The sequence below is a fragment of the Atta cephalotes genome, assembly GCF_000143395.1.
Source record: "Atta cephalotes unplaced genomic scaffold scaffold00022, whole genome shotgun sequence".
In the NCBI taxonomy this organism is placed as follows: domain Eukaryota; kingdom Metazoa; phylum Arthropoda; class Insecta; order Hymenoptera; family Formicidae; genus Atta; species Atta cephalotes.
The window spans coordinates 2,122,092-2,134,572 of record NW_012130086.1 but is presented as its reverse complement, the minus strand read 5'-3'; the positions used below and the strand labels follow the sequence as shown (position 1 = coordinate 2,134,572).

At 33.1% G+C, this 12,481-nt stretch overlaps 1 protein-coding gene across 1 annotated transcript in view; it reads right to left on the bottom strand.

Moving 5' to 3' along the window:
- Positions 1-12,481, bottom strand: part of LOC105619562 — a 35,788-nt gene that overhangs the window by 22,388 nt on the left and 919 nt on the right. The window lies entirely within an intron of this gene.

Sequence of the window (12,481 nt, the reverse complement as noted above, 5' to 3'; positions counted from 1 at the left end):
TGTGTGTGTGTGTGTGTGTGTGTGTGTGTGTGTGTGTGTGTGTGTGTGTGTGTGTGTGTGTGTATGTATGTGTGTGTGTGTGTGTGTGAAGGTAGATGCACTGGTGTGTAGTGAAACTGAGAGGCAGAATACACCAAGGTGTACGAGGTACGCATTCCAATGGGCGGGTTATCAGAGACGGATCCATCCCACCTTCCCATGTTGGAATGCATCTGTTCTTTTTTCTCCATCTCTCTCTCTGTCTCTCCTTTACTTTCTCTGTCTCACTTAAGCTTAGGACGAGGACTGTTAAGGCTCGTTCATACGTGCAATATCCTGAAAAACGCTGCGTCGATAGGGAACGCATTCGTGCGAACCAGTTGCATTTTATACCGGCAACGTGCAGAAACGCGCAAGACGCGTTTCACATTTTTTTCTGCCATACAGTGGTTTCCCTTGTCGTCGATGCATCGAGAGAAACTCTGAAACGTACGAATTTTTAGCCCACTTTTAAATCGCAATTAATATGAGAATATTTCATTTTTAAATTTGGTTGTATGTTAATGTTTATTATTGTCATACATTTCAGTTTCTGTGAGTTTATGTTTCAACATTTTATTATTTTGCAAAATTTCATTGATGTATCAACATATAATAGTATTATAAGTAGATGTAAATGTTGCAGTATTAAATTTTTTTTATTTTAATTATACAGACATATTCATAAAAATATATTTAAGAAGATTAAAATATATAGATTAAATATAATAAAAGTAAACTTTTAAATATCATAGATATTTCATAGAATTATATAAGCAAAAAATGATTTTATTGAAATATATTTTATATTAATACTTCTGTATTATGAAGACAAATTTAAATGCGAAAGAGACAGAATAAATTTTCCGACCTTTGTTATTGCTTGAGTCATTTCGCTTCGAGGTCGAATATATCGATGCGGCGATGACGAAATAAATATCGAAGAGAAACTAAGCTAAATGCCTTCGCTGACTCTTGTCGATAGGAGAAATAGACAGTAAAGCTAGTCACACACACTTTCAGTAACAGTAACAGTAAGATTTTCGACCAATCATGTTGCTCAATTCTTACGGTTACGGTTGCGAATTCGACCGAATCAAACAATGCGATTGATCGAAAACCTATGTTACGTTTACGGTTATTGTTATGGAAAGTGTGTGTGACTAGCTTAACGTCAGATCGAAATTATCGGCGCACGGTCGACTGCTCACACGCACATTGCTCTTATCTTTTTAAACAAACTGTTCGTTATTATTACCGTAAAATATAACAATAGACGAATGCATATTCGTATACAATGCACGAAAAATCATATGCAAATTTTATTTGCAAAGTGCTAAATATCGATAATGTTGATCTATGCAATAGATACTAAATATAAAATAAATATTATTCTAAAAGATTTCTTGGATTATTCTGATTTTTTATTTTTTTAAGTTTAATTCTCGTATGGAGATGCATAGATAGTACGCAAAGATTTGAAATTGAGAATAATCTCAGAATTGTGTTAATGATTACACATGGAATACCAAGTGCCAGGAAATGAAAACAAGAAAACGGAGATCATCGGGGCCGTGAAAGTAAAATCGATTCTCAGAGATGCGTATGAGTCGACATGACATGGAGGAGACAGTTAAGAGGAATCACAAAGGATTATAGAAGAGTGTACCGTCAGAATGCATTCGAGATCAGTGCCAAACGCGTGTGACATTCGAGAAAGATTCAGAAACCGATATTGATTGAAGCAGAATTAATTTCGTTTAGGGCCAGTTGTTCCATCTTTAGATAAACTATATGGTTATTTATTTATTAAATAAACAGAAGAGTAAAAGAGTAAAATATAAAAGAGTGAGAAAGTAACACAGTGAGCTAAAGTTTACCTAGCCTTAATCTCTTTAATTTAACTTTTCTTTAAAATAACATTCTTTTCTCTTTCATAGCTGTTTTCCAGCTAGGACACAGAGATGTTACACTGTATTCCATTGTGCACTTGTTGGAACGCAATTTAGTTTCATAATATAACATCAGAATGCAGTCTTCCGCTCTATTCTTATAATTATATTTAGTATATCAATAATAAATTTTTATTTAGACTTAAGTTATAATTTTTTCAGAATTGACGATTTTTGAAGGTTTTATTGCAAAATAAGTACGGCTACCAAAATTATTTTTTGAAAAATTGATAATATTTTACATTCTTAGCTTTTTACTGTCGAACAATGTCAAACTGTGTAGTGTTGGAACACTTTGTGTTACATTATGTCACCTGTGTACGTTGTTGAAAAATATCATTATTAGTAATCGCGAGATTTCAAATGTTCTATGTCTCCTAAATTTTTTTTAGAGGAAAACAAAATCTAAAAAGTAGAGCTTGAAAATAGGATATGCAATTTCGGAGAACGAAAATGTTTCCATTGCAAGCTGAACGAATCCATTTGCGATTATTTCGCGAAGCAGGGAGCAGATCGGTTTTCGCAAACACGGCGCGAGTGTTTGTTTGCGCGTAAGCGCGAGTGAGTTACTCGACTACCATGGAAAAAAAATACTGAAAATGTTTTCAGTCAGCTTTCTTGATTCATCAGACCGTCGAGGTTCCATGAAGCATTTAAGCTAATATTTGTATACGCGTCGCCGACCGCAGCGAAAGGAGAGTATACGTGGACGCGAAGGTACGTTTCGATGCCTGGATGATTCATGTTTGATGAATGAATTCTGATAACTTTAGGAATTCCGGCATATGATGAGCTCATGTCAAAAACCGTCCGTAAAAGTGACGAATGATGACGTTTGTCACGTGCGTGTTTTAACATAAACTCAACTGAGCATAAATACGGCGATGATTTCATCTCGGATTGCATCGTTGAATTGCGCTTAGATGTGAATTCTCCTGCTCATTATTCACCTAGTTGAATCACAAAATGAAATGTGCCAAGCGAGTCTTAGTTTTCTATATAATTTTTTATGAGATTTTTTTATTAACTTTGATTAAATTTTTCCACTAACATTTTTATCGCATTTTTTTTTCAAGGAAGAATTTTAAACTAAATACAATTTTATTGATTTTATTTTATTGAATCAAATATTTGCAATTGAAAAAAAAGAAAAATTTTATAATTCAAATACAAAAAAAAAATAGAAATTTTGTAAATGCACGTGTTGAAAAATATAATCAGCTTTCGAATTTCGTTTGGATTGGCAGTAGTTTAATTTGAAAGTTCAGACAACGCATGCTTTTAATACTAAGTAAAATCGAACAAATGTTTACGCGCGCAACGAAGACTTGTGGCGCCCGATATCAACGGTTCTGCTTTTCTACGACGCGGATTCGCAAATGTATATATAGTTCAACGCAGAGTTCGACTATTCGCCATCGTAATCGTGACACAACCGCCGACGCGATGGGGGTGTCGCGTTACCAATGGATTCACGAGGTGATATGGCCACGACAAACAAACGGGAGAAGACCGATTTCTGCCACGACTTTTGGCAAGTTTCCCACAACCGCCTCCCACTATCTTCTCTCCATTCTCGAAATCGAATCGACATTTACGACAACAGTGCACTGAAATCTTCGGCTTCGTCATCGAGATACAATTTCACATGTTAAATTTTCCGCCGATTTGTTAGTCGTTTCCACTAATTTTTTCAAAAGTACTTTATTCGGTTTAGACGATTCGAGAATTAATTAATTTAATATTTATTGTCAATTCTAAGACAATATTGTCTGATAATTCTAATAAAAGAATCTCTTATAATTTGATTCCTATATTAACACATGCACCGTTATTATCAATCTTTCTTTTTATCTGATTTATTATCATGAGATGTTATTTCTCGTGATAGTTCTGATAAATTCGTAGTTTACTGTTCATCATACTAGTTTACTTTATTTAAAACTGTTTTAAAAAGTATTTAAATGCAGTGGCGTAATATAATCAACTTTAACATAAAATAATACATGTATATTTTCTTAAACGTATCAATAGCATTATTAGGTATTTAATCATTTTAAATGTTTTTATATATATTTAATTTTGTAAATTTCATGCAGTTTTTAGTATACACTATTCTAGTATAAAGTGATTGAATTCGCTATTATGTTCATATCTTAGATATATACTGACAATGATCTTTTTTCCAAATTGACTGATTGAATTTTTTTCGGGGAAATTTCATTCCTTCGGCGGCCAATCACATCACGCCGTTGCTGCTCGTGCAAAGAGAGTTTGCTACGAATGCCTGAGAGGAAGCCCAGTTCATGGATATTAATAGAGGCTGAGGCCCGGTGGCGGACGCGCGCCACCGAGCTTACTCTCGTGGATATAAAAATATCGCTTTTATTTCTCACCGTGGCGTCTCGTCGCTGACTTTTTTCTTCTCTCTTTCGCTACCGCCATATACATGACTCGATCTTTCGCAGAGTATCCTCATTACTTCTATATCATTTGTCGCAAGTTCTACCATAAGTAATATTAAAATTGAAGTTTATGCGTCAATTTTTCAAAAATGTGACATTTTTATTCTCGATGTTTATAATTAATATAAAATATGATTATTCTCAAATTAAGTCATTTCCGTTGATATTTGAAATTGCGAAGAATTGAGGACTATTTATAAATTAAAGATTTATGTAATATATATCTAATACTTATTCACAATTTGGATATTTAGAATTATATTTAAGAATTATAATTATAGTAAAAGAATGCACGAAACTTATCCGTCTGCTAATATTCTGTTTCGCATTCGGAACGTCGTTGTATCGTGTGCAATGTCATCCTCTCGCTCGAATCTCCAAAAGAGTTGAGCCAAAACACCTACGCAACGCAAATCTCTCACCAGTGCTTGCCTCTCTCCACATTCTTTTTCTTTCTTATTATGTTGTTACTTACTCTCCTGAATATCATCTGGTCCGCTAGAGCAGCCAAAAATCTCGAGTTTTCATCTCACGGGGAATTCAAATTCGTGCCATATTTACGCGTAAAACATGCATAACTCGTGTCAAAATAATGTAAATTAATCACTGGCTCTTTGTTCGCCTTTCCTGAGAAGAACACAGTGAGGTTACATGTGCGGGGGATTTAATTTACCATGACTAATTAGCTTAATTATCTGATACTATAAGCGATTAATTTTAATTGCTATACACAATATGAGTAATTAATTATCTTGTTCTTTCACATGTCACGCATTAATTTTTAATATAAAATTATCAATATTTGCAAACAAATTATTTTTTAACAGTGGTAAATTTAGAATAATTATAACTCATTAATTTGTCTTGACTAATGTAATGTATTGTTCTTATATTACTTTCATATTATTTATATTCTGCGGGAATTGCTGGAAAAGTGCAATTTCTCGTAACATAAACGGAAGAAAATAAATTGGCTTGCAAGCGAGTTTGTCGCTCTTGGATCATTGACCAAGGATTTACGGATGATTTTCTCGATTTTTGTCCTCATTTAAACGCGACAAATCGCCCGCAAATGCACTTCGCGGAAATCCAAATTGGATGCTCGTCTTCCGCCCTCATCGATGTCGTCGTTCGGTCGAATCACCACGAATGGTCCATTACGACAGCCGTGAATATCCTGCGCGTGAAATCCGATTCACTCTCGCCTTATAGTCTGCAAACAAATCGCGCCGTAATTTCCCAGTTGCATCGCGCAATGGTACGGATGCAGCCGCGTAAACAGAACTCGCAATTGCAGATGCACAGCCGTAGTCGGAGGGATAATTTTAGATAGTTGATGGAAAAATCAAATATTTACCGTTGAATAGAAACCGTTGAATAGAAACCGTTGAATAAAAAGAAAGGGCGCTTCCTGCTTGATAAGAAGCCAGATAAGATTTGAGATATTCGATGAACACCTTCTTGTATCTAAAAACTCACACTTGACAACACTATCATCATTAATAGTGATACCTACACATGTTGTCATTAGATAGCTTAATCGCTTAAAAATAAAGATTATTTCCTTCAGTGTTACTTAAAATTATTTCATCGTGTTGCATCTCTTGTAATACTTTATAATTTTGTAATTACTTTAATCATAAAAACGGTACATTAATTAATCTTAATTATTTTAAAAAATTATTTTAAAAAATTAAGAAGATGACATTTAACTTTAATATAATTTTCTGTTTAACAGCTCTGTAATAATAATATAATAATATAATAAAGAGAACGCTTCTAGTTTATTTTTGTACAATGACATTTATCGAATTAAGACAAACAATTGTTTTTGCGATGTATACCAGAGTCGATGCTGGTTTCAAATTTTGCCAATAGCGAAAATGATTGCACAGATTCATATCGCAATTGGAACGCAATATTCCTGAAAGCGATCGTTCTTGTAGGAAACAATATAATCCTTCACATTTAATGAGCTACTTTATTGCACTACTTTATTGGATGAAGATGGCATATTATTATAAAGATTTTCTTTTCAAAATGGAACGCATCTATTCTCGCGTTGAAGCATCCACGTGTTTGGCAAGTTGTCAATTGTTGCCACATATCGTATATTCACCTTTATCAGAAAGATTTATTTAATTTTATTTATAGATTCTTGAATTATTCGAAATTACTTAAAAAGTTCAGACAATAGGTATAAAATTGTCAATTTTAGGTCAAACATTTATAGGTTTAATTATAACTTTAATTTTCAGCTCGAAATTCTTATGAATTTTTAAAAAGCTTAAATATTAAAATTTACATTAAAACTTTAATACATGCATTAATGAATTTATTAATTTATCTCACTCCAACAACAGTTGTTTGTAATAAAATATCAAAAAATGTCTTTTTGTAAGTTTCACTGTTGTCTATACATAGTTTTAATGTTATCTTCTGCCCTTATTTATTAAAAAATAATTTATAATTCCTCTCTTAATATACTTTTGGAATAGAATATCACTCATACGTCTTTTTTATGTTCTTCCTTATTATTTTTATTTTCTTGCTCAGTGTAGTCAGTGTAGTAAATACAAGCTATTGCGCTAAGGCGCAATGCAAAATGCTTTCTTGCATGGCCTCGTTAAATCATTAATCACAACTTCATTATGCACATAACGCATGAGGAGGTCCAGTTAATTAGCAGAACGATACATAATTAGCAGGTCAACGCCATGTGCGTGATGTTAATAAACGCCAAAAAATTCTTTTGAAATTAGGTCTTTTTCTCGTCACGCCTTTCACTTGCAGCGATTCCCTCGGAAAAATCCTTGGAAAAATCCTTATCAACCGTATGACGTCGCAATCGACTAGTATTCACAATTTGTGTCGAGTCCTTCCATGATGCGATAACGCAACACGCGTGCGTATTCGCCGTTTTCCAGCAAAATATTCGCGTAAACGCCCACACTTTAATGCATCACAACGGTGCACTCACCGTGGAAACACGGAAAGCGCAAGCAGAATCTCTCTTTTTCGCAAGAAGAATATTTTACGATAAAAACTTTCTGCATAACAAATCTTAATTATTTTTGAAAAATTTTTGAAAAGGGGAAGATCAAGGTACATCGGACATCTCAAATTTTTTCGACATTTTATTTTTTTAAATGACAAAAATTAAATGTAATATAAAACATAATATAAAACATTATTCTTATATCGAAACATTTTCTTAATTGCATTTTTCTATGAAAAATGAAAATAGTCAAGATTTTTATATTTTAAATATTTTTACATTTTTTTTTTAATTAAAAGGTGATTTTGAATTGACATATATTTTTTAAAAACATGTCTTTTTGTAGGTTTCACTGTTGTCTGTACATTTTAATGTTATCTTCTGCCCCTATTTATTAAAAAAATAATTTATAATTCATCTCTTAATATATTTTAGAATATATCACTCATACGTCTTTTTTATGTTCTTCCTTATTATTTTTATTTTCTTAACAATAATATCATTCTCTCTTTTTCCTATTTATTTCATATTATAGAAGATTTATGCTTCGTACTTTCCCCATATTCAAGAACAAAACACACAGCTGTCAGAAGCCAAACTTCGTCAACTACTTAGGCTGTCCGATACCGTCCGCCATTTTATTATCTAATATAATATCGAATGATGTGCAACGAAAAAACAACGTACAAAATAAGTAGTTTTTAAATAAGAAAAATTTTAAACCCACAATTTATAAAATAATAAATTTATATTGGATTAAAATTCACCATTCATCAGAAGTTCTACTTACAGTGACTGATTATGTGACTTAATTATGTGACTGATTGGAAGATATAATCTAGCATAAACAACTAAATAATAAAATATACAATATTCTATCTTCAAAATGAAGAAGTCTTGGCTCTCAGGTAGATTTATCTATTACAAACTTACTGCCACGTTTCTAAATCTTTAAACAGTTTTTATCCGTAATACTAGCTGTTAAAATTTAATTGCTTGCAATTAAAAACGATGAAGAAATTTGTTATATGTATACATATTGTATATATGCACACAAGAAATATAATATTAAAGTACAATTAAAAAAAATTAAAACGTATTATGGGGGGTGCACGATAAATTAAATTAAATTATTACAATTGATGCATAAATGATCGATTAAAATTAAAAAATTGATATTTTACACGTCATTGATAAAAATTTTATACTAAAATTATATTGTTGATATTTTGTTGTATTCATTATATAAAAAATACATAAGAAAAATCGAAAATGAAGTCAAGTGAAGTCATCCTATCTGAGATTATACTGGAGATATTTGCTTACCATTCCTATCTCGTAGGTAGGAGGAGATACGTATTTTTGTTGATTTACACGAGTTTGATCAGTCTGCTGATGAAAATATTTATTGCCGCGATGATCGATGAGGCTCACGTGCTCGCGTTGTCCATAATTACTTGTAAATCATGTTAAACCCGCCCTAACATCTTTTATGCAGCCTCCAAAAATGCGCGTCTAAATATTTTTCTGTCTGTGCTGGCCGACGGAAATCGTTTCGATTTCGTTTCAACGGGATTGCAGACCGGATACACGCGGCCGCATTATGTGTCTCGGAAAAAAAAACATGGGTCCCGTGAAGACGATGTCGCCGTCGAAATCGCTGCCATCATCGTGGCGAGCGAGGCCCGACCCGGCTCGCGCGGGTTTCGCAAAGGCACCTTCTCGAAATAGAACGCCCAAATAATTTGCCTCGGATTACCAGCGACGTACAACGGTGTTCTCTCTTCTTCTCTTCCTCATCGGAGCTAATCCTCGTGGACGCATTTTTTTCCAACTTTCAAAACAAAATCATGGAGTTATCATACAAAATCTCTCGCGAACAATATAACATTGGAATACAAAAAGTCACGTGATATAATAAATATCATAATAATACATTTCATTCGTGAATATGCCAATTTTTAATTAAAATATGAGAAAAAGAGAAAGTAGTCATTACTTTATAATTTCTGTCACTAAATTTTTCTATACAAAAAGGAAATCTGACGTAATTGATAAAAACGAGTAACAATGAAATGAAAAATTAAATTCTTATCGAAACCATCTGATTGTTATCGATTTGATATCGCGGAAATATTATGCAAATATTGCATTTCAAAATTGCCGACGATAGTATAGAAATATTTCGCGGACGTCTACATTATATTTCCTTGTCGACACTCCGTCGAAAATGCACTCTTTATGGCCGAAGAAAACGCGTATGATCAATTATTCGCGCGATTGAAGGGTTGGAAATTATCGCGGCTAAATGGTATTATTCATAATCGGCGTTTCGAACTTGGCCTTCTTCGTAGTGCACCACGTGGTTCGTTTATTTTACGAGGCCACAAATACGGCAAACGTCCGGCCCCAGGCTTTCTCGGAAAGGCGAGAAATATGAGTCCGACGGTATCAAAGGCGTCTTGTGCAGATTCTCGCGGAGAAACGATCGCCGATCCGATTTCTACTTCGTAATTCGAGGTACTTGAATTCGATCGCGCGATACTGCGACGACATCTTTTACCGAAACACGTTAAGATCCGCGAAATGGTTTCAGCGTGTGACAGGAAATCCGAGGAATCTGCCGTCCTTGCACTGAAAAAAATTTCTGATTGAAAATGAACGAATCAGATTTTTCTGATTAAATTTATTAGAATTCTGATTGATACAATATTTCTGGTAAAATCTACTACAATTCTTATTTTTATCAGAATAATTATATCAATCATAATTCTACTGAAAAAAAATATAGTCAATTTTAATAAATATTTAGTTAAATACTGCTAACTAAATATTTATTAAATATAAAGATATATTTATTATATAAAAGAAATGTTAATTTGATTTAACAATCATTTTTTTTATTGAACAAATATTTACTTACTGTAAGTAAATGTTCAGTTGGCAGTATTGAACTAAATATTTATTAAAATTAAGTATATTTTTTTCTCAATGTAATTATCTCTAACTAGAATTTTAGTAAATTTAATCAAAAAATTCTTTGTCCATTTTCCGTGAGAATCACTATTTAATCCAACCCTATTTTTCTTAATATGAAACTCGAATTATAATGATGAATTTTCTGTCGAAATATATTTCATACAGAACACAAAAATACGTATCTTCCTCTTAAGAAACAAATAAAAAAAAAGTCATTTGTATGAGGATTACATATATTCTTTAAATTCTTTGGAATTTCATTTTAAAGAGTAAAAATTAAGTCAGTTTTAAGAAAGAGTGATTTAATTTTTAATCCTTTAGAATATAAGATTTTACTCTTCAGAATGATAATTTATTCTAAAAGTTTTAGAGATTTATATTATTACAGGAGATTTTTTTTTTCATCAGTAAAAAAATGATTACACTTTTTTATTATTTAATTAATGATTATTACGCGTAATAATTTTGTAACAATTACATTTCAGGTATCACCTGAACAGTTTTCGAAGCGAAATGAGTCTATAACAATCCGAGTTTTTAAAATTCCTGCCGAGTAGACAAAATAGCGTAAACATACTCCTGTCAACAAAACGTTCGCGCGGAAAATTATTGACTACGGTAGCATGAGAATGTCGAATATCTGACAGTTCGCGCGTGAAAGCTGTCGCTAAATCCGCGACGGTCGCCGCTGCTCGACATTGGCATTCGTGTGCCAACCTTTCTTAATAATAGCGCTTATGGTCGTATAACGTTGCTCGAACGCTTGGAAAAAGTTACTCGGGGAAAGAATCCGTGGTGCGACCCGCGTTTCTACGTGTTCGCCAAAAGCTTCTCGTGTTACAGCGCCAAGCATCGCCAAAACACATCGGAGGCGGTGGTGGAGGCGGCAGCGGCGGCGAGTCCGGCGTTTCGCACGTAGTTGGCAACGATTTCTGCCGATGCGCGTGAAATAATTTGGCATTTACTACTGCATTACGTAACACGTACGTGGCTCCTCTAGAGATCGTAATATCAAAACACATCATGTCTCACGGTCGTGAAAGACTACAAAAAATTGCACGTAGAAAAACTCGCTTTTTGGATTGGCCTTCCTTTTGAACATGAGAGTTTTGCTGTGTTAATGATGAGAGATTCGTAAGACAGATAAAAGAGAATAATAATGATAAATAAAGTGATAATGATTAAATAAACTGCTCTGATTTTTAGCAATTTTCTCAATTTGATTTCAAATTGAGCAAAACTTAAAGGAATATTTTGATTTTTTATATAAATGATATTTTCTATGAATTATATATACTTGAAATGTATGTCGTCGCGTAAAACAAGAGACCAACGAGTGATTTCAACATTCTAATTTCCGTTGTAATTGACTTCGGTATTTTAGATCGCATACTGGAGAGAACGAGGGGTTCGTGTTACGAAACATCAACACGTGCCCATCTGCCTGTCAACTTCAGCCTTTGATACTGATTTCATTTCCGAGGACAAGTCGCGAGGGATCTCATTTGCGTTTCACTTTCGTCTCGCTCTTACTCTCGGAGTTCATTATCGTTATCCACTTCCGCGTACCGGAGATTCACAAATGTTCATTCACACGTCGCAGGATAAATTTACATCACAAAATTCATAAAAATCTCCAATGCAATAGGCATGACGGAAGATATCACATAATTGCATCAAAATTGAATTTTAGGATTATGTGTATAACATTAAATTTATTTTAATTATAATAAAATTTGACAAATATATTATCAGATTATATTATAATTAGAAAATAAAAATTATATAGATAGATATTTGATATAGATATTTGACCAATAGAAAATGTCAACGTCTTAAGAAAGATTAATCGTTGCAGTAGTGGAAGCGCCGCTACTCGCGATGATTTCAATTGTCAAATGGGAATATTGATCGATTCTTGTGTTCAATGAAAATCCTATTCCGCTCGAGTTGTGGCAATTGATATTTTACGAGCAACACGCGAAGGAAGGATGCAAACGAGAAAGAAGTCTAGAAGTGAATGCACGGAAGCATTATATATATATATATATATATATATATATATATAT